General features: G+C 35.3%; 1 long non-coding RNA gene across 4 annotated transcripts in view; it reads right to left on the reverse strand.

The window, feature by feature from the left end:
- The window catches only part of LOC122223178, a 139,050-nt gene that overhangs the window by 5,508 nt on the left and 105,964 nt on the right, over positions 1 to 27,578 (reverse strand). For 2 of the 4 annotated variants that reach the window (XR_006204110.1, XR_006204109.1), the window contains exon 3: positions 19,507 to 19,604. This is a non-coding gene — a long non-coding RNA (uncharacterized LOC122223178). Of the gene's footprint in view, positions 1 to 2,940; positions 3,209 to 19,506; positions 19,605 to 27,578 lie in introns of those variants that run through there. The other 2 variants (XR_006204111.1, XR_006204108.1) reach the window with 2 other exon arrangements.

The raw sequence follows: 27,578 nt of genomic DNA on the forward strand, positions 1-27,578 counted from the left end.
AGTAAAAATTATGACTTCTACAAAATATCCTCCTAATGTGAACACATATATGCTTTAAAGAAACATTTTATTTTATTCTATAAAGGCTATAATGAATTAAGATAATTGTCCTTTCTCATAATTTTGACCAGATGTATCCATTAATTATGCTGCTTTTTAGGTAATTTTTTTTCATATTAGCATTTTGATATTATAGTATAATTTAAAAATCTGTCTTATGCAAGCACATTTAATTAAATGATCAAATATAAATTTACTCATAGTTATTATTATTATATTATATTATATCTAATATATGATATATTAGGTAATACATTGGAATATTAATTATTAATTATAACACTATTAATTTAATGAGTTTTTATTCCAAAACGAAAACTTTTATTACAATATTACACAAAATTCTAATATATGAAAATTTAACTGTTCACTCATGAAATCAAATGAGACCCTCTTCTACTTTTTAAACACAGCAGGATATTTCAATGATGGATATTCATTGCACTTGTTCATAAAAAAATATTTTCAAGACATTGTATTGGGGGAACTATGAACCACTAGCCTTATCAGAAATTTATCATAATTATCAAAGTATCACAGTACCTGCCTTTCCCTACTATGGAGAAATTTTGCTATATGAAGCTATACCTTACAGAATCACATTAAAAACAAATTCAATTCTGATACAAAAATTCATGTTTGTTGACAATGACAGAAGATGTGTTTTCTTTGCTATATAATGCACCCAAAAGTTAAATTTTTCAAAACAAGAAAACTTAACAAAACAAGAAAACAAGAACTTAAAGAACTTTAAAATGACTTCCTCATATACTCTTCCATTTGTGGATTAATTTTAGACATTTCCTTTCCCTAATTACTTATAGATATATATGATCTTAAAGAAAATAGCAGAATTATCACTAAGGCATCATGACATTTTAGAGAGATCTATTGTTTATCCAATTACATTTATGGACTCAAAATTATGGAGTAACTCACATCTACACACAAAGTACATTATGTAATATGTTATCTTGTCATTTTAAAAGTTATTTGCTATTTGAACCCATATAATATTATTTTCTTAGAATTCTAATTTAAGCATTATCCTTTAGAATGTACATGTTTCCTAACTTTAATACACATTTTAATTTTTTTCATTTTTTCAGTATTTACTGAAACATATTAAATGCCCATTGTGTGATAGTGTCTGTAGATAAAATGGTAAAGAAGACACAACTCCAGCTTCATAACTGCACCTCTTCTACAAAAAGTAAAAAAGCTACTATAATCTTGTTATAAGTTGGGTTCTCGAAATGCAGATGCTACCACAGAGGTTGAGGTGCAATATATTTATTAGGAACCAATATCTGTGAAATGAAGGGTGAGTAGGTAACAGGACTGGGCAGTAGAGAAAGTTGAACTATACAACGCAGGACTATCAAAGTCTTGGTCAACTTAGTAGAAAGTTTTAAAGCAAGTATTGACATCAAAGTGTCCTGTCTACAAGTGATACAACCAAGCCTTTGTCCTTTAGTACCAGATGCAGGCTACATAAGAAAGTATATAACCTTGGGCCGCTGTGCTTTCTGTAGCCAAGCAGCCCCTGAGGATCTAACATACAGAAACTATCTCTGAAGGTACTCCCAGTGTGTTTAATTTATGGGGGATGTGGGCTGCACATCTCCATATGTACCATACGCCATCATAAAAACATTCAGTAAATTACTGGAAGTGAGGGTAAGGGGCCATTCCTACTTTCATTCCCAGTTCCTGAGGCCATGTATTCTTCCTACTGCTAGTGCAGAGCCATATAAAAGTCTTTAATTCCAGGCATATATTGCATCCAGATATAGGAAATCCTGTCACTGAAGTACATTGCCTCCAGGCTTCCCCTTAAGCTGGAATATCAGTAAACCTTTTCAATTCTCTATCATGCTAGAAGCTTGGGTGATATGGATATAAAGGACTCATGTCTGCTTTCCTTTGTATAACATGCGTTACTTAATCTGACATATCATTATATGGGTTCCAGTGCCAGTCATTAAAACACTCTGTGAGCCACTGAATAATAGTGCTGGCTGAGACTATGAGGGCAAGAAAGGCAAACCTGTATTTAGAATATGTGACTACTCTTCTGATGAACCACAGGCCCTTCCAGGATGTATGGGGAACAAGGTAGTTGACACCTAGTGCCCAGTTTGTCCCTCAAGAAATGGTCCCTATGGAAAACTCAGCATTGGTATCTGATGTTGATGCCTGGTAGATCAAATTTAGTGGAGTGGGTGCAGTTTGTTTCACACCACCTTAGCAGTTATTTAAATGTTCATTGTGCTGAGATATCAGGTGATAGACACAAACTGATGTCACCTGGTCCATTTTGTCCGCATGAATGCTCAGAGTCTCTTCTGTGGAAGATGCTTTCTTGTGGTCATAAACATGTAATACAAAGATCTACTCACATTGTGTCCATTCTCATAGGTCCATTCACATGCCTTTACTCTCCTTGTACTTTGTCTCCTAAGTTGGTTATCCTCCTTTTCTTGGGCAGTTATCTGCATAAGTAGCTGGGACTTTATATTATACCCCAATCAGTCACCATACAGGCTGCCCCAGGAAAAGATACGATTTCAGGCAAGATGACTTTCTGCAGCTAAGGCATATCTTGAAGTAGCTCATAAATGGAGACCATGTGCTGACCATACTCCCTGAAGCCTGACAACAAGTTCTTATTTGAAGGAGATTTTGGCAGTCCATCTCTGTATCTATCACAAATATGATGTGACAGCAGTTTCTCTAACAGAAAACATGAAATATTTGAGGATATTTTAAAAATATATATCCCATAGATATCCCATGATCAAATTATTTGGCAGGAATCATATATTATTCAGATGCAACAATGATAGATTTTCATTTCATATTTTGATGAAAAATTACCTTTTTACTTCCTCTCTATCCATTCCAGGTCCATGATGGGGCAACTGTAGTTACTTCGTTGTGTATATAGGAGAGGGTAGTCAGACAGTGGCTCACTGAGGGGAGAATATGACTGATCAGATATTTGAAATCAATCAAAAGATCAGAAGTTAGGTACATATCTGAGGATGGGAGATTGAATTGGAGGACGAGTTGTTAGGTAGTGGGAAAGGTACATGCGCAAAGGCCTAAAATGAAAGAGTATTGGGGCACTTGGGTGGCTCAGTTGGTTGAGCATCTGACTTTTGATTTTATGTCAGGTCATGATCTCACAGTTTGTGAGGTGGAGCCCTGCATTGGGCTCACAGTGACAGCACAAAGCCTGCTTGGGATACTCTCTTGCTCTTTGCCCTTCCCCACTGCTGGCTAGCGCTTTCTCAAAATAAATAAACTTAAAAAACAAAAAAGAAAAGAAAAAAAAGAATATGGTGTCTTGGAGAACTACCAGTTGTTTATTATGGAATGACCAGCATAGGGAAGTCAGGGAATAGAGGGAGATAGGATTGGAGAAATAATTTAAGAATATCTTTTAAATTTACAAGGCATGCTGTAGAACTTGAAGTTTATGCTCTAGGAGTGGTAGGAATCCATGGACATTTTTAATTGGATTAGTCCAATTGGATTTAATTGGATTAGTGCTATGCTCATATTTTGTTTCAGAAAGATAAGTGACACCACAGTTTGAAAGCAGATTCAAAGAGGTACTCTATTCTCCTCAACATTGACAACTTCATAGTATCCTTTTCCACTAAAAAGGTCTCCTATATTTCTGAAAGTAACTGTTTACCATCCAAATGTCCAATTACCTGTGCTTCCAAATTTGCTGTAATAGAAAATGACCTTGAAAATTTTTTGATGAGGCCAGAATATAGAAGAAATCTAATTGTTATAGCCAAGAAAGTTTTATGGTAGAGTCATTCCATCTATTTTCAAAATCAGATTTGATGGCTAAAAAAAATTAAATTTTTTATGACATCTATGATAAATGCAGAATCTGATTTTGACTAGAGCAGTAAGTAGGAAGGAACCAAATCAGGTTGAATTCCAAAATTCTGGAACTAATAATAGAGTATAATATACAAGTAATCATGTAAATTGAGTAAAAGTAATGAACAAATTAAATATCTTAATAATTCTTAGACAGATTAAAATTTTTAACATATAAAGTTTTACTATACAATAATCTTGCTACAAAGAACAGAAAACAAAGCTCCGGACTTTATTCTCATTATGCGTATTGTTTTTCCCAAGTGATAGGACTTGGATTTTATATCAGGATAAGCTACAATGCATGGATTTTTTAAAACGTTTTTTTAAATTTATTTTTGAGACAGACAGAGAGAGCGAGCATAAGCAGGGGAGGAGCAGAAAGAGAGGGAGACACAGAGTCGGAAGCAGGCTCCAGGCTCTGAGCAGTCAGCACAGAGCCCCACATGGGGCTCAAACCCAAGGACTGTGAGATCATGACCTGAGCTGAAGTTGGGCGCTTAACCGATTGAGTCACCCAGGCGCCTCATGCACGGATTAAAAAAAAAAAAAAAAAAAATAGATCAATTTAGGGGTGCCTGGGTGGCTCAGCTGGTTAAGCATCCGGGTTTGTCTCAGGCCATGATCTTGAGGTTTGTGAGTTCCAGCCCCCGTGGGGCGCTGTGCTGACAGCGTGGAGCCTGGAGCCTGCTTCCGATTCTGTGTCTCCCCTTCTCTGTGCCCCTCTCCTGCTCACGCTGTGTCTCTCTGTCTCTCAATAACAAATAAACACATATATATATATATATATATATATATATATATATATATATTTTTTTTTTTTTTTAAATCAGATCAATTTAGCAAGGGGTAAAAAGCTATCAATATGTCTAAAGACTACTTTGTAGCTCAAGGGGGAGGGCGTAAAGTCGATAGGGGTATATATGAAAGAATACTGGCTAAGAAGGCAAGTTATGAAATGTGAAAGTAAAAGACAATAAGGATTCAGTACATATAATGTAAAATAAAGTTTTGTATACATGAATTTCAGTCAAATGAAAGCAAAAGCAATAAACTCTGCTTGCATAATTATTACAATTAGAGACAGTTGATTTGTATATATTTAACCAGGAGTATACTCTCTTTAGTCTATTGATAGAAAAATAGTGGAGATAAGGAAGCATGCAACACAGGAACAGCTATGAAGATTTACCATGAAATCCATGGCAATACACAATGGAAAAATATGACTAGTAAATGCTCATGTATCTGAGACCATTTTGAGATATGGTCTCATTTTCTATTCCACATAAATTAACTTTTCCCATCCAATTAGAAATTCTCCACTTTAGTCAATATTTAATTTTCTTTCTCTCATATTTTCCAAAGGATAGGGATTTTCTCTCCACTCTTCATTTAGAATTCAGATTCTGGTATGTTTTTCCAGCTGAATAAGCAAAATGTATAGATCTAGACAGTCACTAAGCAGGAGCACAGGTCCCAGTGAGGACTAATGGGCAAATTCCTTCAACTGTTTTATCATTACTGTCTTATTTATGTGAGTTAATGAAGAGAACAAGCTATGAGATCATTTCTGTAATTTTCCAAATAACTAAAGATGAGACCATTAGTAAATTCTTTCACCTTATTTGCTGATTCTTATCTGTCTGTTTAATATGACAGATTTCTTTGCATCTGAAAAGAATATTCGTAACTCTGAGCACAGTCTTCATTATAGCATTGTCCCTAATTGCTATTTTAAAGCATTTTGTATCTTAGGGTAATTGTTATGGTAGATTTAAATAAACAGCCAGGTACCTTCTTTTGTGTGTGTGCGTATATTGCTGTTTATTTTCCATTTGAATTATAGTTATCCAGCATCATAAAAATCACATTGATAAAGTAATACACAGAGGTTTTTTTTTTTATTATTACAAAATCTGGAAACTCAAATAGGAGTTATGAGACACTGTGTTATAAATGGTGGCACCCCTTTTTGAAAAATGAAAGCAAACTCTTTTAATGCTGTAATTTTCTACACTTCTCCCCATGCCCATCAAAAAACGGGGTTAGAGCTGGGAGTTGAAAAAATTTTGTTTAGTTCTGAAAACTGTTAATAAAATGAAGACTCTAGATATAGGATAAGAAAGACAAAGGGATAAATCTATCTTAGGAGAAAGCTCTAGTTTCCATTTCACATTCGGCTTAATATCATTTACAACAGCATCTACCCTATTGTATAGCTACCTGCCAAGGAATGTTATAGCTGCCAAATGTTAAAATTTAATTATTGGGAGGGCTTCCCATTGAAAATGTATTTATGAATTTTATGGTGGAGGAACTTAAGTCATCTTCACATTCAACTCTCGAAAGGATCTGGTGAGGAAGCACTTGAACTGACCCACCTCCTTAAGGGTTTTTTATGGGTAAAGGGAAGAAAGGAAGGCATCCTGTGTTGGAAAGTACAGTACTGTATTAGGGTAAAGTAGAGTTGGAAAGGAAAGAGTAGTTTACGGGCAAAGGGTTGTAGAGAGAGGAACAAATTATTCTTGCTGGGAGGAGAGCAGGTAACCAGTTTGACTGGCTTAGAGAATTTGGAAACTTGAGAGTTTATCCATAAAAGGGGTAGTATGAGTTAGGGAAAGACTGTGAAGTATCTGCATATTATCAATATAAAATGTTTGCACTTTACTATGTAGGATATAGGGAAGCATTACTCCTGGAAGAAGGAGATGGTGTCTTATTACTTTTTTCAACATCCAGATACCTTTAAGTGTGACTTAAACTCACGTTTGGCATGATGATTTATACAGATCCATCTTCTTACATCAATTTCTTCAGTATAGATCCTTAATGTGGGCCATTAAGGAGTTCAAGATTTTATCTCAGTTACTAACCAAGCCAGGCTGTCCAAGTATTTTTCAGAATAAGTAGAATTTATAGTTCTATATGGTCATTAACTATTTCTGTGAATTAAAATGTTTTTTTCTAAGTTTATTAATTTTTGAGAGAGAGAGCAAACAAACAAACAAAGAAACAAAACAAAACAAAACACAAGCTGGGAAGGGTCAGAGAGAGAGGAGACACAGAATCTGAAGCAGACTCCAGGCTCTGGGCTGTCAGCACAGAGCCTGACACTGAGCTCAAACCCACAAGCTGTGAGATCATGACCTGAGCCAAAATCAGATGTTCAACTGACTGAGCCACGCAGCTACCCCGTTTAAAATGTGTCTATTCAGCATGACCAAGTTTCAATTTATATTTCACGAATAGCTACTAATGTCATGCCAAGAAAACTGAAGTTTAATATATATGTATGATGTGTTTATTTTCAGAATTTTCTATATGAGGCCAAATAACTATAATAATTTTGAGTCATAGACATCTTTCTTTTATTCCATAAAAATTATTAAACACCTTGAGCAATACTGTCCAATAGAATTGTTATGAATATACGCATTTCTATATCTATGCCTTCCAACATGGTAGCCACTATCCAAACCTGGCTATTGTGCCCCAGAAATGTGGCTGGTAGAGCTAAGGAATCAAATTTTAATTTAATGTCATTTTAAATACTTTATATTTAAATCTAAATCATAGCCAGTTGTGTTTAATGGCTACCATATTGGTCAGAGCGGATCTATGACAGTAAGAAACAGTTACGGTATCCACATTTTCACAGTGGTAGGAGAAAACAATTAAGTATTATACTTAAGTATAGTATGAAGCATGTAATATTAGACAGAGTGTGACTAAAGGAACATAGAAACTCATATTAGAAGAAATGGGGAAACATCAAACGAAAGTTTTTAAAAGGAAAGAAGAAAGCAGTTGTGTTGAAGGATGAGTAGGCATTAGATCCAAGTAGATCCATTCCTGCAGTTGCAAAGGAAACAAATTATAATGATTGTGGCCATACCCATTTCCAAAACTAAATTGTTCTATTCACTGTGATTGGTGTTTATGTTTCTTCCTTTCAATCTTATACTCCTGTGTGCAAGAAAATAATCGTTAGAAGATCCCACAGCAAAGTGTAAAGAGTATTCACCAAAATAACAGATAGGTTCTCCATTAGATACCAAAAACTACAGGTACATATTCTGGAGGTTGGGAATCCACCTTTTCCACATGTATTTGAATGTTTTATTGCAAGCAATATATAATTACCTACTTTTATGTCCAAAGTTAGAAAATAATTCCTTGCTTCTTTCTGTTCTATAACTTTAAAACAGATCTCACTAAACATTCATAGTGGAACTAGGAAGCAGTATTAGGAAGCTGGTACCTGCTTATGACAACAAACAAGAGGTCTCTTACTTTCCTCTTTCCCTTGTTTTCACTTCCTGTTACACTGCAATTGAATCTGATCTGCAACTTGTAATTTTTGATCAATTTGTGACCTGCTGTCCACCGTCCATCCAATGGACTTTTAAGCTGATTCCAATTTCACCTCTCAGTTAAGTTCTGAGCTCCTATTTGCTCTGTTGCCCCTCCTGCTCCTGATTACTTGGGGTTAATGCACTTTCCCTTCCCTTTTGGAACTCTAGAAGCAAGACCTCTGTGCCTATTAGTTTGGTTGACACTCATATTAATTCATCATAGTCTTAAAGTGATTTTATATCTTTCAGAGTTTTCTATTTAGTATGTATTCATAGATGCCATTTAGAGCACTAGCCATATTTTCTGAGTTCTTAAAAGGATTTGATTTTAAATTAGAAGCACACAAAAAAACAATATGGGATATTGTTGAAGTATTCATCTTTCTGCCCTTTGAAAGCACCAGATGTGCAAATTAAAGAAAGCCACAAATTCCTTGACGCTCCTCCCATCAAGTGTGACTGTTTTGACTAATAGAATATATTAGAAGCTTTGCTATGCCTGCTTCTGGCTCCAGGCCTGTAGAGACTGGCAGCTCCCACTTCATGTTTCTTGGAACACTGACTCTTGGAAGTCAGCCACCATGCTATGAGAAAGCCAAAGCTGCCTCATGGAGAGGACTAGCATGGCTGAGTTCCCAGCCAGCAGTCAGCACCAACTCGTTATTCCACGTGGGGAGCCTCGTCAACACCTAAACCTGATTTAGTTTATGAAACCTTGGATCCTGATCTTGAACCTGATGCTATATTGGGAAGGAAAGTTGGAGTTTGTGGAGGAAGTGAGTGTATTTTTCATGTGGGAGTAACATAAATAATTTTTAGACAGAAGGCTAAGTTCTTTACACTCTGCTTATTAACAGTTGTAGTCTCTACCCACTTTCCTTGCATCTGTGGGCTCTGTGACTACTTTGAAGTATGGCAGAAATGAAACAGAAACATTTAAAGACTGGAAACTTCCATTTTCTGTCTCTTGGAACACTAACTCTTAGATGTTACTGGGAGGAAGCTGAAGCAAAGCCTTGGAGAGATCCACATGAGGAAGAGTGAGGCGCCAAGCCAAGAGCCCCAGTTAAGCTCATAGCAATCAGCTGGCACATATTTATCAGATATGTGAGTAGATCTTCCAGCCCTATTGAGTCACCATAGCTGATAGAACATAGAGCAGAGATATACACACTACAGAACCCATTGTATATTCATCCATGAAGTCATGAGCAAAATAAAGTTCACATTTCAAGCTACTAAGTTTTTGCATTATGTATTACATAGTAATAGATAACTGGAACCCCAAGAGTATTCTCAGAATCGTGTTTCTGTTCCCTCCATGTAGAATTCTCTTCCCACAAATCTTTGCAGGATTAGTTTCTGTTCAGCATTAAGTACTCATTCAAATGCATTCCCAGTCTTAGGTATTTTTATGCTCTCAATCCCAACACATTGTTCTTTCATCATTTGTTTAAGTGTTTACTATCTATTTATATCTACTCCCACCTAAATTAGAATATAAGTTACATAAAATAAGGAAATTTTTACCTTGTTCTTTGCTATATCTCTTTTACCTAAAGCAATACCTCAATATACATGTTCTTAACATTCAACATTTATTGAATACATTAATTACTAATTCCATTCTACTGGCTTCATCAGTGTCAAAGAGGATCTGATTATATGGTAATAGATGTAGAGAATACTAGAGGCTTATAGGTTCATCTTCTATATCTCCAAATGCTATTCCAATTGTTTCTCAAACATTGAGCCACCAGATTAAGAAACTAGATTCCAACTGAATCAGATTTCAATAATTGGTCAGTCATAGTGATACTTTATACTTACAATCCAAATGTCCAGATAGCTGTAATCAGTCAGTTTAGTTCATTACAAACCAGTTTTGAATTGGTCTGCTTAAATGTGTAGTGATAAGTTGGAAACAACATCAAATCCCTAATTCAATCACAAGAAGGTGTCCAATATGTGGCTATACATGTGCTTTGAGTATCTCTCATGGATTGGCTGCCTCTCTGTTTTGTTTTTTACGAAAGCTGGTCTCACACATTTTGAGTTAGACAATCGTTTTACGCACACACACACTTTCACTCTTTTCCACCTAATTTAAAGCATTGTTGCTGTCACCATCACACTTGCTCAGACACATCTATAATCATGTGTCATCTTTGTGATGCATGGCTTTCATTAGTGGAAGATAAAAGGTTATATTCTATTTCAAGGAAAAAAAAATCTAACTTTCAGACTGTAAATCATGCTTGTGGAATTCAGAGGACATAGCCCTTTACTCTCTTTACTTCCCTTCAGTGTCCTACATGTCTTTAGCAAATCCTTACTGAAGGGACATTAGAAAATCTTTCATCTTCACATGCTTCCCCTTTGTCCTCTACAAAATCCCGTAAAATGTCAGTTAATAACAAAGAAATATTAAAGTTCTTATAATGCCCTTAAGGAGACTAACATTCAGGATTTTATATACGGCAGCAGACCAGATCTTGAGTTAGCATCCCATTGACCCACTGAATATATAATGTAGCACAACTATACTGCCCAAGTTACCCATGACTTGTTGCAGCAATCTGTTTTCTCTCTTAAAATATGAATTTGTGTGTTTATGTATGTGTGTATGTAAATGTGTGTGTGTGTGTGTGTGTGTGTGTGTGTGTGTGTTACCTCCTCAAGAAAACATCCACTAAAATTTGGGTTGCAAAAACACTGATTCAGGTCTTACATTCTTGATTGCAGAAATATGAAGAGAAAGGTCTCTTTGTCACTTAAATATTAGAGCAATCGTTACAAGACCGTTAAATCATGAGGAAATATGACCTTGATAATTAGATCATGAGAGACAGGACAACCCTATGAGTGCTTGATAGGTATTTAAATTTGCCTGAGCACTGCCTTCCAAATGTGTTAGTGTTTTGGTATCTGTTAAAAACACTTACTAAAAACTATTTATGATTTGATTGTTTGGATTTTCCTCTATCATCTGTGAGTTCATTTCTCTTCCTTTGACATGAAAATGCCCCATGTAAAATTTCTAGGGAAGCACATTATTATCTACCAGGTCCCTTGATAGTACTAAAGCAATCACACTAGTATTCCTTTAGCTTTTACTCTCAGATACTTTTGAATCCTGCCATCCAAATCATCATGGTGTTAATATATTCCCAAGCACTGAGGACTCAGAGGAGCACGATGCTTCAATGTGTTTATAGAATACACTTCATGTAGACGGGCACGAAAGGAACAGTTTGCATAATCATCTGCCAAAAAGAATCCATCTGTCAGAAGAGTAGAAGCTGGTATCAAACAAGTTCACATTAAAAAACATAATCTCAATTTCCATTCTGTGCACTTCATTTCCTTGAGCCTAATTATCAGTGTGCATATAAATGAGGAAAATACTTCTTCCTGGTTACAGTTCAAAAATTCTGATCTTGGCAAGAGACAACAATAGCTGCTCATTTCTTTTGGGGCTGTACCATGCAGCTGAGAGCATTGGGGCTGAAAATGCCAGGCCAAATTCCATTACTGCCAATGTGAAGCTTTACTTTACTGCTTGTGGTAAATGTGGTTATGTGTGAACAACAGAAATATTGTCTCATTTCCTTAGTGTTAACAAATCCTGGCTTGGCTCCAAAGAAGAAACATGGCCCAGCTTTTCAAGCATTCATTTTTGTAGTTATTTTCTGATAAAGTTCTTAAATTTCTGCACAGTTAACTGTGGCAGAAACATAAGTCTTCAGAAAGAAAAAGAAAAGTGCAAAGACACATTTAAAACACATTAAAATCTAATGTCAGACAAAAATGTAGAGAGAAAATTGAATTATTTTCTCCACAAAATACTTTTCACTTAAAAATTATTTGTTCCTATTTTTTAAAAACTAAATTCCTGGGGTACCTGGGTGGCTCAGTCTGTTGAGCTTGGACTCTTAATCTCAGCCCAGATCTCACGGTTAGTGAGTTCGACCTTGCATCGGGCTCTGCACTGACAGCCCAGAGCCTGCTTGGGATTCTCTGTCTCCCTCTCTCTCTGCCCCTCCCCTGCTCGCTCACTTTTGTTCTCTCTCTCAAAATAAGTAAGTAACCATTAAAAAAACCTCTAAACTCTCAATTTATAGTGTGATTTTAGCCACACGCAGCTTAACAAAAGTAAGGACTTTACATAGAGGTGCTTTCTGAAATTACTGAAGATATTTTATATTTTGAAATGTGATGTTTTATTTTTTATTGATGCACAAACACAATCACATATTAAATCACTTTGTCTTCCAGATGTATTATTTCTGTTGAAATAATCCAGCTTCCAATAGCATATAATTTAATATTCATACACTTATAAATAATAAAGATTAAAAAAACTTAAAGCAATATTACATTAACACAAGTCATAAAACATAGGAAGGAGACAGAGTTTCCAAGTTTATGAATCTGTAAATATGTGCCAATGCATAGGTATGTAATATTGTATGCCTTTGGTTTTCTCGACCGACTAAAATGCTTCCATAACCCTCTGGAAAATTCCAGTTTGAAAAACAGTGAAGTAAAAAAACAAAAGTAAAAGATCTAAGTGCATTTGATGCATTTAATAAAACCCAAATGAAAACACCACTGCTTATATATTTATATAGTTGTTAAGTATTAAAATTCTTTTTGCACACATTTTGGTTATGATGATAGTCCAATGAAACAGGTTCTATTTATTAAAATTCCATTTTGTAGTTGAGAGAATTGAGGTTCTAGTAGCTTAGCACAATGCTAAATGCTATGTTGTCTATTATAACAATTATTGTGCCCCCCCAACCAAAATCTGTCACAGAGTTATTATTGGATTTATTTACTGTTTTTCCCTAAGATGTACTTTATCAATTATAAAGATTTTCAAAATCAGAACTTGTTATATTTTTCTGTGCATACTTATATATATTTCTATGCACACTTATATATACTTAAATTAAAAAGATAGACTATGAGTACTGACTTTAGTCCACAATCATCCATTAAGTCATTGTGCTCCTCCAAATGTTAATGGAGCCCCCCCTCATCTGGGGGGGCTTGGAAAAAATGAAGATTCTGATTCAATAATTATGGGTTGTGCCAGATATCTGCCTCTCCAACAAGTTCCTAGGTAACACTGATGCTGCTAATTCATAGACTGCACTTTGAGAAGCAAGGCTCTAAGGAACTGGTTATAATGAGTGTGGTTAAGGGATAGGCCTGATACCATTCATGATACTCTTTTGAGTGTCCCAGAGGGACTTGCCTCCCACTGTGTGCTGAGAGATTTCTTATCCATATTCTTTCAAGTGTTTTAATTTTATCATTAGTATCCCGAATCTCTTAGATACATGGACTTCATTGTTAAATTTCTTCATTGTCTATAAGGGAGGAAGAAGTTGAATGTTTTTTTCTGGACTCATCCCCCTACCTTATCTCCACTCAAAGAAATTAATATATACACATCTCTATTGTTTTTCCATGCTAATAAAGTCACATAAAACTATCTGTAGAGGTTTAAGTATTTTTAAAATTTCTTTGTTTTATAAAAATGTGATCATATTACACCTACCTCTCTGCATCTTACAGTTTTCACTTAGTAGATCGAGATGGAAAAACTTACGAGTGAGCATTCTTTTTAATATCTTCATAGTTTCTATACTTTAGATATGACATATTTTAATCAACCATTTTTTTAAGTTTATTTACTTATTTTGAGAGAGCGAGAGATAGAGAGTGGGGGTGGGGCAAAGAGAGGGAGAGAAAGAGAATCCCAAGCAGGCCCTACAACATCAATATAGAGCCCGCCCAAAGCAGGGCTTGAATTCACAAACCGGAAGATAATGACCTGAGCTGAAACCAAAAGCTAAATGCTCAACCAACTGAACAACCCAGATGCTTCTCAACTATTTTCTTATAGACCAATATTCATCTTATTTCACTTTTGCCACAACACAGTTATAATAAACATCCTTATAGCTATATAAGTGAGGCCTATATTTCCATAGGGTGTGTTCACAGAAGAAATATTGAATGCATACATTTTGATTTTAATGGATTTTGACATACGGATTTCTAAGTGCTATAAAACTTAACATTTCCATAGGCAATATATTATAGCATTTTCTTTTTTTTTTTCTGTTCATGGTAGGTGTTGCTAATGAGATAAAACACACTGAATGCATCTTATGTTGTAATGTAATATCAATAAGCCATTTTTCGTGTATATTTGCCTGTTTCAAGAATTTGTGACCACATTATGTTATAGATGTTAACTCAGTTACAGATACTAATCCTAATCAATAATAGGCATATTAGCTTTGTTTATGGTATCTTTTGTGATGTAACATATTGGAAAAATATATAGAGAGAGTTAAACAAATCTACATTTTTCCATAGCTCCTAGGATTTTTGACATGGTTAAAATTATTTCTAACCAATAGGATATTCATTTACCTCTCACATTTTATTATAAAATTTTTAATTTTTACATTTGTGTTATGTTTTACCTGAATTTTCTTTTTGTGAGTAGTATGAGATATGTGAGTAGTATGAAATATAATCTTTATTCCCTCCTATATAGAATGCCAATTGGGTCAATATATTGTTAAATATGTTAGTATGTTTCCACAAAATTAAAACACACTAATGCAAACAAAATTTCAATTACATATACATTGAAATCTATTTGTTCTTCACATTGTGCCATTTTTTGATTTTCTATTCTTTTACCAACAATTTTTTTTTAGTTCTGATGATTTTATATTATTTCAGTATCTTATGAAGTTAATCTTTTATAATCTATAATCATTTTCTTTGTTATAATTATCTGGCTTCTTTCAGGCATTTATTTTTTGAAAAGAATTTGAGATCATTTTACTCAACTAAAAAATAACTATGTTGTTTGTGATTTAGTTGGAAACTCATTAAATACATGGTATAATTTAGAGAGAATTGACAATTTCATTGTATTAATCTTTGTATCAAAAGCATGGCATGTCATTCTATTATTCAGATTTACTCTATATTATTGAGTAAGATTGAGTAGTTTTTTGTATATAGTGTAATACTTGATATACTTGACTTTCATTCTACCTATGTATTCAATGTTTACTTTTATGTCATTTCATTGTTATCATAGTTTTCCATTTCTAGATTTTGCTGGTTTATTCAAAAGCTACAAATTGCTTTTTTTTAAAAAAAAAAAACGTGGGGGTTTCTGCTTCCCACTATGATAGAATAGCTTGTATTAGACTAATGTGTCCCTTCAAGAATAAGTAAAAAAGCTATAAGAAATACCAAAACAGCTCTTTCAAGAGTTTAATAGAGTACACTTAGAAAAGCCAGAATCTCACAAGGCAGTGATCTCAGGAGAAGACAAAAGTATTGACAAGATCCAGATATTTTTATGCCACTTTCCTTTCCAGGTTTTTGCTGATTAATAACAATGGGGTGGGGGGGGGTGTCTGGGTGGCTCAGTCAGTTAAGCAGCCAATGTTGGTTCAGGTCATGATCTCACAGTTAGTGGGTTCTAGCCCTGCATCAGGCTCTGTGCTGACAGCTCAGAGCCTGGAGCCTGCTTTGGATTCTGTGTCTCCCTCTCTGTCCCTCCCCCATTCATGCTCTGTCTCTCTCTGTCTCTTAAAAGTGAATAAACATTAAAATAAAATAACAGTAGGAAACTTAGTAAACAAGTATAAACAAGCTCACAACTTATGGTTGTCTATGGGGCCAGGGGGACAAATAATTGCAGTTCAAGGTACAAAGTGCTCTAATATTAGAAGAGAAAGACCCTGTCGAAAAGGGAACTGCAGAAAAGTGAGTCCAACATTCTGTACCACTTTTCTCCTTGAAGTATTATTCTTTTCTTAAAGTCCTGAGACTAAGGCTAAGAAATTGAGGGGGTATATATTTAAATCTTTTTTTTAATGCTTTTTTTATTTATTTTTGAGACAGAGAGAGAGAGAGACAGAGCATGAGCAGGCGAGGGACAGAGAGAGGGAGACACAGAATCCGAAGCAGGCTCCAGGCTCTGAGCTGTCAGCACAGAGCCCCACGCGGGGCTCGAACTCACGGACTGAGAGATCATGACCTGAGCAGAAGTCGGACACTTAACCGACTGAGCCACCCAGGCGCCCCTAAATTGAGGGAATATATATTTATAGTCTAAACTAGATATCAGCAATAAGACCCACAGGTTATTCAGCAGAATATCTGTTTTGTAAATAAAGTTTTGTTGAAACAAACACATACTCATTTGTTTATGTTTTCTCTATGTATGCTTTTGTGTCTCAGTGGCAAACCTACTAGTTATGACAGACACCATATGAAAAGCCCAAAATATTTACTATTTGATTATTCACAGAAAAAGTTTGCTGACCCTTGGTCTCATCCAAACACTTTTAATTGTAAAAGGGAGTTTCTTGATACTTATGGTCAGAAAAGAGGTGTAACCTAGGATTGCCCTAAATAAAATAAAAGAGGCAATTGATTAACCTTCATAAAGACTGAAATATCCCACACCAATTTGCTCTTGCTTCTAGCTGTAATCCAAAAGTAAAATAGACTATAGAGGAAGATAGGATCTTTCCCATCCTCTACAATTTTTTCAAATACAATGCTGGCATTAAATAAATAATCTCTAGGATTGTCAGGAGATTAGACAGAAATAACAGAAATTCAAGAGAAAAAAAAATCAGACAAAAGAAACAGACCCAGAAATGACAGAGATGTTAGTGTTCTGGGCAGCATTTTTAAATTACTGTGATTAAGGGACACCTGGATGGCTCAGTTTGAAGAACATGTGACTTGATCTCAGGGTTGTGAGTTCAAGTCCCATGTTGGGTTTTGAGATTATTAAAAACAAAATCTTAAAAAAAAAATAAAATAAAGAATAAATTACTGTGATTAATATGTTCAAAAGAAGAGAGGGGGAAATACAGAAATCTGTATCAGAAAATTGAGATCTATAAGTATAGATAATCTTTGAAAATTCTAAATCTGAAAATACAGTAATGGAAGTCACACATTTAGTGAATGAATTTAAAACCAGAATAGTGGCCAGAAGAGAAGACCAGTGAAGTAGAGGACAATAAAGAAATAAATATCTGGGAAAATATATAAAATAATAAAAAAGTTAATAGTCTATCATTCATGTAATTGAATTTGCATTACAAGGGGACAGAAATAATAAAGCAGGACAATAACTGAAAAAAAATATTGGCCATGGACTTCAAATCAGATCAAAATGATCAAGCTGCATATTTTAAATGCTAGTGTAAATTAAAATTGCATTTAAGTTAAATTAAAACTGTTCCTTTTGCTTACAATGCCTTCCATTTAGAGCAGTATTATTAATTCATTAAACTGCCTTTTTTTCCCTTCTCTCTACCTGCTGGGGTCCCTTAACAACAACATTATTTTCCCTTGCTTGCTCATTAAGGCTCAGTTCAAATACTGAAGTGAGGGGGCAGCAATGTGGAGAGAGGTATGCAGGCTCTATTCCTGTTCTTGGAAGAGGCAACAGTCAAGGTGTCAGCTCATGTCACTCTAATATTTCCCAGGTACAGAAATCCAACATGCCAGGGTCACATTCCCACAGCTCTTCCAATGCAGAGGAACTGCAGGTCCTCAGTGAACCAATATGCAGCCCTTCCCTTTGTGGGGGATGGGATTCATGAATACCTGCAGGTCAGGTGCTTTCCAGAATCCATCTAAACTTCCTCACCCTGAATTTCCCTCCCCTTGTCCCAATGTGATACCAAGATTAGTGGGGGAAAAAAAACTGTACCAACTCTGTCCTTTAGGATTCCAGTTAAGCTTGAGGCCTTGCTACCAGCTTCAATGCTTCAGCTTAACATGTAAGGCATGGGAGAGATAAAGTTGTTTGGTGGCAATTAGGACAATGACAGCAAGGCAGGAAATGTTCAAGCTGCCACCTTTTCCTGTTTTCCTAATCTTGCCTCTTTCCAAATGTATTTAAATAATACTGTTTTCTCAAAAAGGCTTATTATTCCAGAAACTTATTTTAAACAAATCTAACTCTGATGGAAATTTAATGTAACTGAAATAAAAGCCCAAAATAGACTCTTATTCTTGTATGGCAGTAAACCAAACAGATCATTAGTGGAAACACCACTATAATAACTTTTCTTTTCATATACCAAACAGTTTTGTGCAGAACATAATTTTAATCATACCATCTCCTTTTCCGTGTACTCCATAAAATCTATTATAAAATCCATTCTAAAATAATTATGTGTTTATACATTGTTAACTTCAATAGAGCATTATAAAAATAGAATCATTTCTTCTGGTTAGGCATCTTGGTAGATTTTCCATATTTTTCAATATTCCACATGAGAAGATAAAACATGACGGCTGTAAATTTCTGAGCCAACTGACCTAGTCAGGTAGGTATAATATTTAATATCATGTGGAAGATTTTACAGACATATGTTCAATATTCTCTAACTAAATATATTTTTTTTCTTTTTTCCCAATGACTATGTTCTAAATGGAAAAAAATAAATAAACCTTCAGAAGTCTAGAATTGTTCAAGGGCTAAATATACTGAATTACGAGGATGGTATTTTTTTCTTGTTTTCTGGATTTCAAATGACACTGCACTGGCTGCAAACAGAGCCAAACCAAATTAACTCTAAACAATGAAGAAAAATGAAGGTGGCATCTTAGCCCAGGGGATCTTGCCAAAGGAACATAGTTTCTTTCCACATTTCTAAACTTATTCCATTTCAGAGGATGAAATGGATCTCTCCTTTTCCACACTAGTAAAAAAGGAGATGGAATTCAGGAAATTCAAATGCTTATGAGGAGAAATGCTAATTATAATCACCCATATTAATATGATAAATGTCATAAATAGACCTCAGAGTACTATGATTAAAAGCTGTTATTCTTTTAATTTAGCAAGATAAAATTTATATGTAAGGTGGCTGGTGATTATTTGACACAAACCCAAAGTTTGTGGGCAGTATTGGTAGTGGGAGTTCCAATATTGTTTACCCACAATTACTCAGCCATGAGGAGGCACTCCAGAGACTTGCTATGATCCATTGAATTAATTATGACCAGTTTCAATGTTAAAAGGACTGCTGAGAGATACTTCAACAATCTAATATACAAATGAAGGATGAAGGACCAAAGAGATTAAAGTACTTACTTCCAGTTAGCACTTAGTAGGGTTGGAGGAGATCCCAGGTTTCCAGATTCCTACTGACACAGACTCTTATGGCCATTTAGTAACCGTTTAGTTGATGCCTAGAATGAGTTAATTCAATAAAAACACAGAAACATTTGGAATTTTCTCATACCTAACATACATGTATGTATATAATTTCACTCACTTTTAAGATACTCAAGAGAAGATAATTATCCAGCAAATTATTTGAAGGAGAAAGAGGGAAAAGCATCATTGAGAACTTTGGGGTATTTGAGAAATGAGAAATTTGTTGGGTAAAAATAATGGATTTGGCTTTTGAGTTAAGTATTATTAGGTGAACAGAATAGCATTTACTTGACAGCAACACGGGGAAGAAAAACAAATGTATCTCAATGCGTTAAAAGCAATGGATTGACTATGCCACAAGGTCTTTGGGATGAATTAACTCATTACACAATACAAAATGAAAGCTGGAAATCTGTGAATAAACCTCAAAAGTTGTGACAATCTTATAACATTCAGAAATGAGATGTAAGGTGGTTCTTAGATGACCATAAGCTGCTATTTATTAAGAAAAATGTATTTTAAAGAGTAGATTGAAGATTTGTTTATAGATAATCAAAACAAAACTAACAACATTTGAATTGCGTTAAATTCTAAATGGATTCAACTTTGTAAGTCTGCTTGACAAACCCAGTGACACTGGAGTATGCAATGATCAAAGATGCAGTAACTGTGCACTGAAATTTCCACAACTATTGTGAAACAGAAAGCAGTTTTCCTATTAAATGACAGTAGATAGAGCTTTGAAAAGAAGTCTCTAAACAATTTATTATTTAAAATCATTTCCTTTTAAGAAAACATGGTGAACTAATTTCCTCATTTATAGGAAAAGAATGTTAAACTATAGATGATACAATTTAATTCTTGAGCCATACAAATTCTTTGCCTTGAAAGTTTATTTCCTTTACTTCATATCATTTGAATTGATTTGAAATAAATAGACTTCAGTGACAGAAATTGACTTCAATTTTTTCCAAAGTTAATTTATAAATCTGTAATTATTTTAAAACTATGGGGTTCTTTTATTACTATGATAGTTCCAGTGAAACATAAAGAGAAGTAATTGTCATTATCCTTGCCCTTGTGAAGGTTACATTCTCATTTAGAAGGTAGGATTTACCAAATTAGTAGTATATATTCAGTATATCAACAACATTCAGCATATACATTCAGTATATCAACTCACTAAATGAGTTTTTGACTCAGTAATAGGCTAAACTGAAAACAAACAAACAAACAAACAAACAAAACTAAGACCAGATCATGTAAAATTACATAAATCAGAATAGAATTTAATGTGATAGACAACATAAAGATATTATAGGATTTTGAGCAGAGGATTGAAATATTTTTCTCCTGTTACATGTCAAGATAAAATTAGTTTGGTGAAGATTAAGCTAGCAGTAATATGTGTAAAGAATTAAAGAAAGAAAAAATAGAGGTAAAAAGACAGTTAAGAAGCTATTATTTTTTTTTTATAAAATTGCACTTTATTTTTTGCATAGTAGGGGTCAGTTGCCCTGCTAAGCATTTCCTCATACATCTGCATCTTTAAATTGTGCAATAGGTATTTCCGTTTTTTTATATTTTATTTTATTTTATTTTATTTTATTTTATTTTATTTTTTGTATTGTATTGTATTGTATTGTATTGTATTGTATTGTATTGTATTTTTTAACTTTTTTAATTTTTTTATTTTTTTTAATTTACATCCAAATTAGTTAGCATATAGTGCAACAATGATTTCAGGAGTAGTACCCCCTCCCACAATCCCTCCCATAACCCTCAGTTTGTTCTCCATATTTATGAGTCTCTTCTGTTTTGTCCCTCTCGCTGTTTTTATATTATTTTTTTCCATTCCCTTATGTTCATCTATTTTGTCTCTTAAAGTCCTCATATTAATGAAGTCATATGATTTTTGTCTTTCTCTGACTGACTAATTTCACTTAGCATAACACCCTCTAGTTCCATTCATGCAGTTGTAAATGGCAAGATTTCATTCTTTTTATTGCCAAGTAAAACTCCATTGTATATATATATACCACTTCTTCTTATCCATTCATCCATCAGTGGACATTTGGGCTCTTTCCATACCTTGCCTATTGTTGATAGTGCTGCTATAAACATTGGGGTGCTTGTGTCCCTTTGAAATAGCATGCCTGTATCCCTTGGAGAAATATAAAGTAGTGCAATTGCTGGGTCATAGGGTGGTTCTATTTTAATCTTTTGAGGAACTTCCATACTGTTTTCCAGAGTGGCTGCACCAGCTTGCATTCCCACCAGCAATGCAAAAGAGATCCCCTTTCTCCACATCCTCGCCAACATCTGTTGTTGCCTGAGTTGTTAATGTGAGCCATTCTGACAGGTGTGAGGGGGGATCTCATTGTGGTTTTGATTTGGATTTCCCTGATGATCAGTGATGTTGAGCATTTTTTCATGTGTCAGTTGGCCATCTGGATGTCTTCTTTGGAGAAGTATCTATTCATGTCTTTTGCCCATTTCTTCACTGGATTATTTGTTTTTTTGGGGGTATTGAGTTTGCTAAGTTCTTTATAGATTTTGGGTACTAACCATTTATCTGATATGTCATTTGCAAATATCTTCTCTCATTCTGTTGGTTGCCTTTTAGATTTGCTGATTGTTTCCTTCACTGTGCAGAAGCTTTTTATTTTGATGAGGTCCCAGTAGTTCATTTTTGCCTTTGTTTCCCTTGCCTGTGGAGAGGAGCTGAGTAAGAAGTTGCTGTGGCCAAGATCAAAGAGGTTTTTTCTCACTTTCTCCTCGAGGATTTTGATGGCTTCCTGTCTTACATTTAGGTCTTTCATCCATTTTGAGTTTATTTTTGTGTATGGCATAAGAAAGTGGCCCAGGTTTATTCTTCTGCATGTCACTGTCCAGTTTTCCCAGCACCACTTGCTGAAGAGACTGTCTTTATTCCACTGAATATTCTTTCCTGCTTTGTCAAAGATTAGTTGGCCATATGTTTGTGGGTACATTTCTGGGTTCTCTATTCTGTTCCATTGATCTGAGTGTCTTTTCTTCTGCCACTACCATACTGTCTTGATGATTACAGCTTTGTAGTATACCTTGAAGTCTGGGATTGTGATGCGTCCTGCTTTGGTTTTCTTTTTCAAGATTGCTTTGGCTATTCGGGGTCTTTTCTGGTTCCATACAAATTTTGGGATTCTTTGTTCTAGCTCTGTGAAGAATGCTGGTGTTACTTTGATAGGGATCGCATTGAATATGTAGATCACTTTGGGTAGTATCGACATTTTAACAATATTTGTTCTTCCTATCTCGGAGCATGGAATCTTTTTTTCCATTTCTTTGTGTCTTCTTCCATTTCTCTCATAAGCTTTCTATAGTTTTCAGTGTATATATTTTTCGCCTCTTTGATTAGATTTATTCCTAGGTATTTTATGGTTTTTGGTGCAACTGTAACTGGGATAAATTCCTTGATTTCTCTCTGTCACTTCATTGTTGGTGTATAAGAATGCAACCGATTTCTGTGCATTGATCTTATATCCTGCAACTTTGCTGAATTCATGAATCAATTCTAGAAGTTTTTTGGTGGAATCTTTTGGGTTTTCCATATAGAGTATCATGTCATCTGCAAAGAGTGAAAGTTTGACCTCCTCCTGGATGATTTGGATGCCTTTTATTTCTTTGTGTTGTCTGATTGCTGAGGCTAAGACTTCCAATACTATGTTGAATAACAGTGGCAAGAGTGGACATCCCTGTCTTGTTCCTGACCTTAGGGGGAAAGCTCTCTGTTTTTCCCCGTTGAGGATGATATTAGCATTGGGTCGTTCATATATAGCTTTTATGATCTCGAGGTATGCTCCTTCTATCCCTACTTTCTTGAGGGTTTTTTATCAAGAAAGGATGCTGAATCTTGTCAAATGCTTTCTCTGCATCTATTGAGAGGATCATATGGTTCTCGTCCTTTCTTTTATTGATGTGATGAATCACGTTAATTGTTTTGCAGATATTGAACCACTCTGAATCCCAGGTATAAATCCCACTTGGTGGTGGTGAATAATTTTTTTAATGTATTGTTGGAACCAGTTGGCTAATACCTTGTTGAGAATTTTCGCATCCATGTTCATCAGGGACATTGGTCTATAGTTCTCCTTTTTAGTGTGGTCTCTGTCTGGTTTTGGAATCAAGATAATGCTGGCTTCATAGAAAGAGTTTGGAAGTTTTCTTTCCATTTCTATTTTTTGGAACAGCTTCAAGAGAATAGGTGTTAACTCTTCCTTAAATGTTTGGAAGAATTCTCCTGGAAAGCCATCTGGCCCTGGACACTTGTTTTTTGGCAGATTTTTGATTACTAATTTGATTTCCTTACTGGTTATGGGTCTGTTCAAATTTTCTATTTCTTCCTATCTCAGTTTTGGTGGTGTATATGTTTCTAGGAACTTGTCCATTTCTTCCAGATTGTCCTTTTTATTGGCATATAATTGCTCATAATATTCTCTTATTGTTTTTATTTCTGTTGTGTTGGTTGTGATCTCTCCTTTTTAATTCTGGATCAAACTGGCTAGTGGTTTATCAATTTTGTTAACTGTTTCAAAGAACCAGCTTCTGGTTTCATTAATCTGTTCTACTGTTTTTTGGTTTTTATAGCATTAATTTCTGCTCTAACCTTTATTATTTCCTGTCTTCTGCTGGTTTTGGGTTTTATTTGCTGTTTTTTTCCAGCTCCTTAAGGCATAAGGTTAGGCTGTGTATCTGAGATCTTTCTTCCTTCTTTAGGAAGGCCTGGATTGCTATATACTTTCCTCTTATGCCCGGCTTTGCTGTGTCCCGGAGGTTTTGGGTTGTGGTGTTATCATTTTCATTGGCTTCCATATACTTTTTAATTTCCTCTTTAACTGCTTGGTTAGCCCATTCATTCTTTAGTAGGGTGTTCTTCAGCCTCCAAGTATGTGTTACCTTTCCAAACTTTTTCTTGTGGTTGATTTCGAGTTTCATAGTGTTGTGGTCAGAAAATATGCACGGTATCATCTCGATCTTTTTGTACTTGTTGATGGCTGATTTGTGTCCCAGTATATGGTCTATTCTGGAGAACATTTCATGTGCACTGGAGAAGAATGTATATTCTGCTGCTTTAGGATGAAATGTTCTGAATATATCTGTTAAGTGCATCTGGTCCAGTGTGTCATTCCAAGCCATTGTTTCCTTGTTGATTTTTTGATTAGATGATCTGTCCATTGCTGTGAGTGGGGTGTTGAAGTCTTCTACTATTATGGTATTACTATAGATGAGCTTCTTTAAGTTTGTGATTTTTTGATTTCTATATTTGGGTGCTCCACATTTGGCACATAAATGTTTACAATCGCTAGGTCTTCTTGGTGGATAGGCCCCTTGATTATGTTATAATGCCCTTCTGCATCTCTTGATACAGTCTTTATTTTAAAGTCTAGACTGTCTGAATAAGTATGGCTACTCTGGCTTTCTTTTGTTGACCATTAGCATGTCAGATGGTTCTCCATCCCCCTACTTTCAATCTGAAGGTGTCTTTAGGTCTAAAGTGGATCTCTTGTAAACAGCATATAGATGGATCTTGTTTTCTTATCCATTCTATTACCTCATGTCTTTTGATTGGAACATTGAGCCCATTGACATTTAGAGTGAGTACTAAAAGATATGATTTTATTGCTATTATGATGCTTGTAGAGTTGGAGTTTCTGGTGGTGTTCTCTGGTCCTTTCTAATCTTTATTGTTTTGGGTATATATATATATATATATATATATATATATATATTCATCTTTTCTCCCCTCAAAGAGTCCCCCTTAAAATTTCTTGCAGGGCTGGTTTAGTGGTCACAAACTCCTTTAATTTTTGTTTGTCTGGGAAATTTTTATCTCTCCTTCTATTCTGAACGACAGTCTTGCTGATTAAAGAATTCTTGGCTGCATATTTTTAAGAAGCTATTATTATGAGCCAAGAATGAAAACAATTAATCCTTTACTTAATGTTTTAGTTGTGAGAGTTGAGAGGGGCTTTGTATGTCAGTGATTTATGTTGTTATAATTTACTTAAGTTTCATGTATGTGCAATGCAGTCACAATGATGTGTCATCAAAGGTGACTCTAAAAGTTTTGTCTGTAATACTGAAAGGATAATAGTGCCAAATGGAACAGGGGAAATTGAGGAGGAATGTATCTGATAATAAAAGCAATTTTAGATTAAGACTATGAGGGAATTTCTAATATTAACCATTACAGCATGAAGCAGAGATCACCTACTGCGAGGCATTTGGATGAATAAATTAGCAACTTGAGACACTTGTTTGCATTTTCCTAGAGAAATGAAATCCTGCTGAGCATCCATTTACCATCACAGCAAGAAAATCAAGAATGACAAACTATAACTAAAAGAATTGTGTGTGGTTTGCATCTCACAAGGCACACCAGATAAGAAGTAAATGTGGGACCATAATAAATGCTACCCAATAGTAGTAAGTTCACTCCATTTCTGCACATTTTACAGGAACTCCAATCATGTGTATCAATTTCCTCCCAGTTTTGCAAGTTACTTACTAGAAGCTCTTTTACTTGTGCTCCCAAATCTAGTCCTCTCAAGTGTAAGTTATATGACATTTCTCATTTTCTCTAGTTACTTCCAGCTTTAAAAAAACTAGGAAGGCCTCTGAAGTGAATCATTGAAATTCCTGCCACTGTCTGTTGAAGGGTGCTTTTGCTAATAAGTTCTGAAGGTACTGCAAGTGCTGCTAAAGCTGTCAATGACTGTGCCAAGATCGGTAACAGTCTGAAAATGGAGACCAGTAAAGCTGGCTCTGGCTCCTGTTGGTTTGACATTTTGGCACCAACACAGGGGACGCCCTGCCCTCTCTGTGCACCCTCCAGTTTGAATAACTTCTTTCTTATTTTGACTTTCTTATTTTTATTAGTATATGAATAATAAATCCATAGAAAGTCGGCTGGGAATGATCCTAGTGTTTTTGATGAAGTTTTGGGGTGATGGTGGGGTAGTCCAGAGCTGACAGCCAAGAAGGAATTCTTGAAGACCTCTTTGATGAAAAAGGTGATTTTGTTAAAGCATGGGGACAGGGTCCATGGGCAGGAAGAGCTGAACTGGGGTCGTGACATGTAACTCATTACATACCCTCAGGTTGGGAGGGGGTCAGGGATAGAGTAAGTCTCTAAGAAATTTTGGAAGCAGGGTTTCCAGGACCTTGAAGAGCTAGCTGTGGCTAAGGAAACATCATTTATTACCATTTAATAAAGCCTTAGTCATGAGACCCTTCAGATATATTTCAGGGTGCCATATGCTTGGATATGATTGCCAGCATATATCTTGGGGCAGAAGAGATAAAGAAAGTAGACTTATAGGATCCTCGAGGTTGGGATAATGTTAAGCTAAGACTCCCTTTTGCCCCTAGCAAAGTGTCATCATTGAAGCGGCTGAGGTCACTCTGCCAGTTTCAAGGACTTGTCAATGAACCGTAGGCAGTAAGGGAACTTAATTTTTCATTTGCCTTAGTTTCTCACATGACCATGGCAAACACTTAAACCCCTTTCCTTTGTTCTTGGGCAGCCAGGAGTGTCCAAGGAACATCACACATATTCCACCTGGGGGTAGGGGGTGTGTTCCAGCCTATATTTGGCCCTCAGCTTGCCCCACACTCCCTCATGTTTATTGAGTTAAAATAACTCCTCTCTCATCCAGACACATTGTCCTTGGACACCATGGTTGGGCTTTAACACGGTTCCTTCAAAGTTTCATAAGCTAACTTTATGATGAAAGGAGACTATTCAAGCAGAAATAAAGGAGCATAAATTAGAGAGATCAGAACTAAAGATGTGGATTTTAGAGTCCAATGGCAAGTAGTGTATTTCAGATGCTCTCTTCTAGTACATATGAAACTAGGTAAGAGGGTTTTTCAAGACCTAAAGGCTGAAGAACTTGCAATAAGGGCCCTGTGGAGCTGCCAGGCATCTGGAAAATTGCCAGAGGTATACAATACTGTAAATTTCA

The sequence above is a fragment of the Panthera leo genome, chromosome A1, assembly GCF_018350215.1.
Source record: "Panthera leo isolate Ple1 chromosome A1, P.leo_Ple1_pat1.1, whole genome shotgun sequence".
Lineage (NCBI taxonomy): Eukaryota > Metazoa > Chordata > Mammalia > Carnivora > Felidae > Panthera > Panthera leo.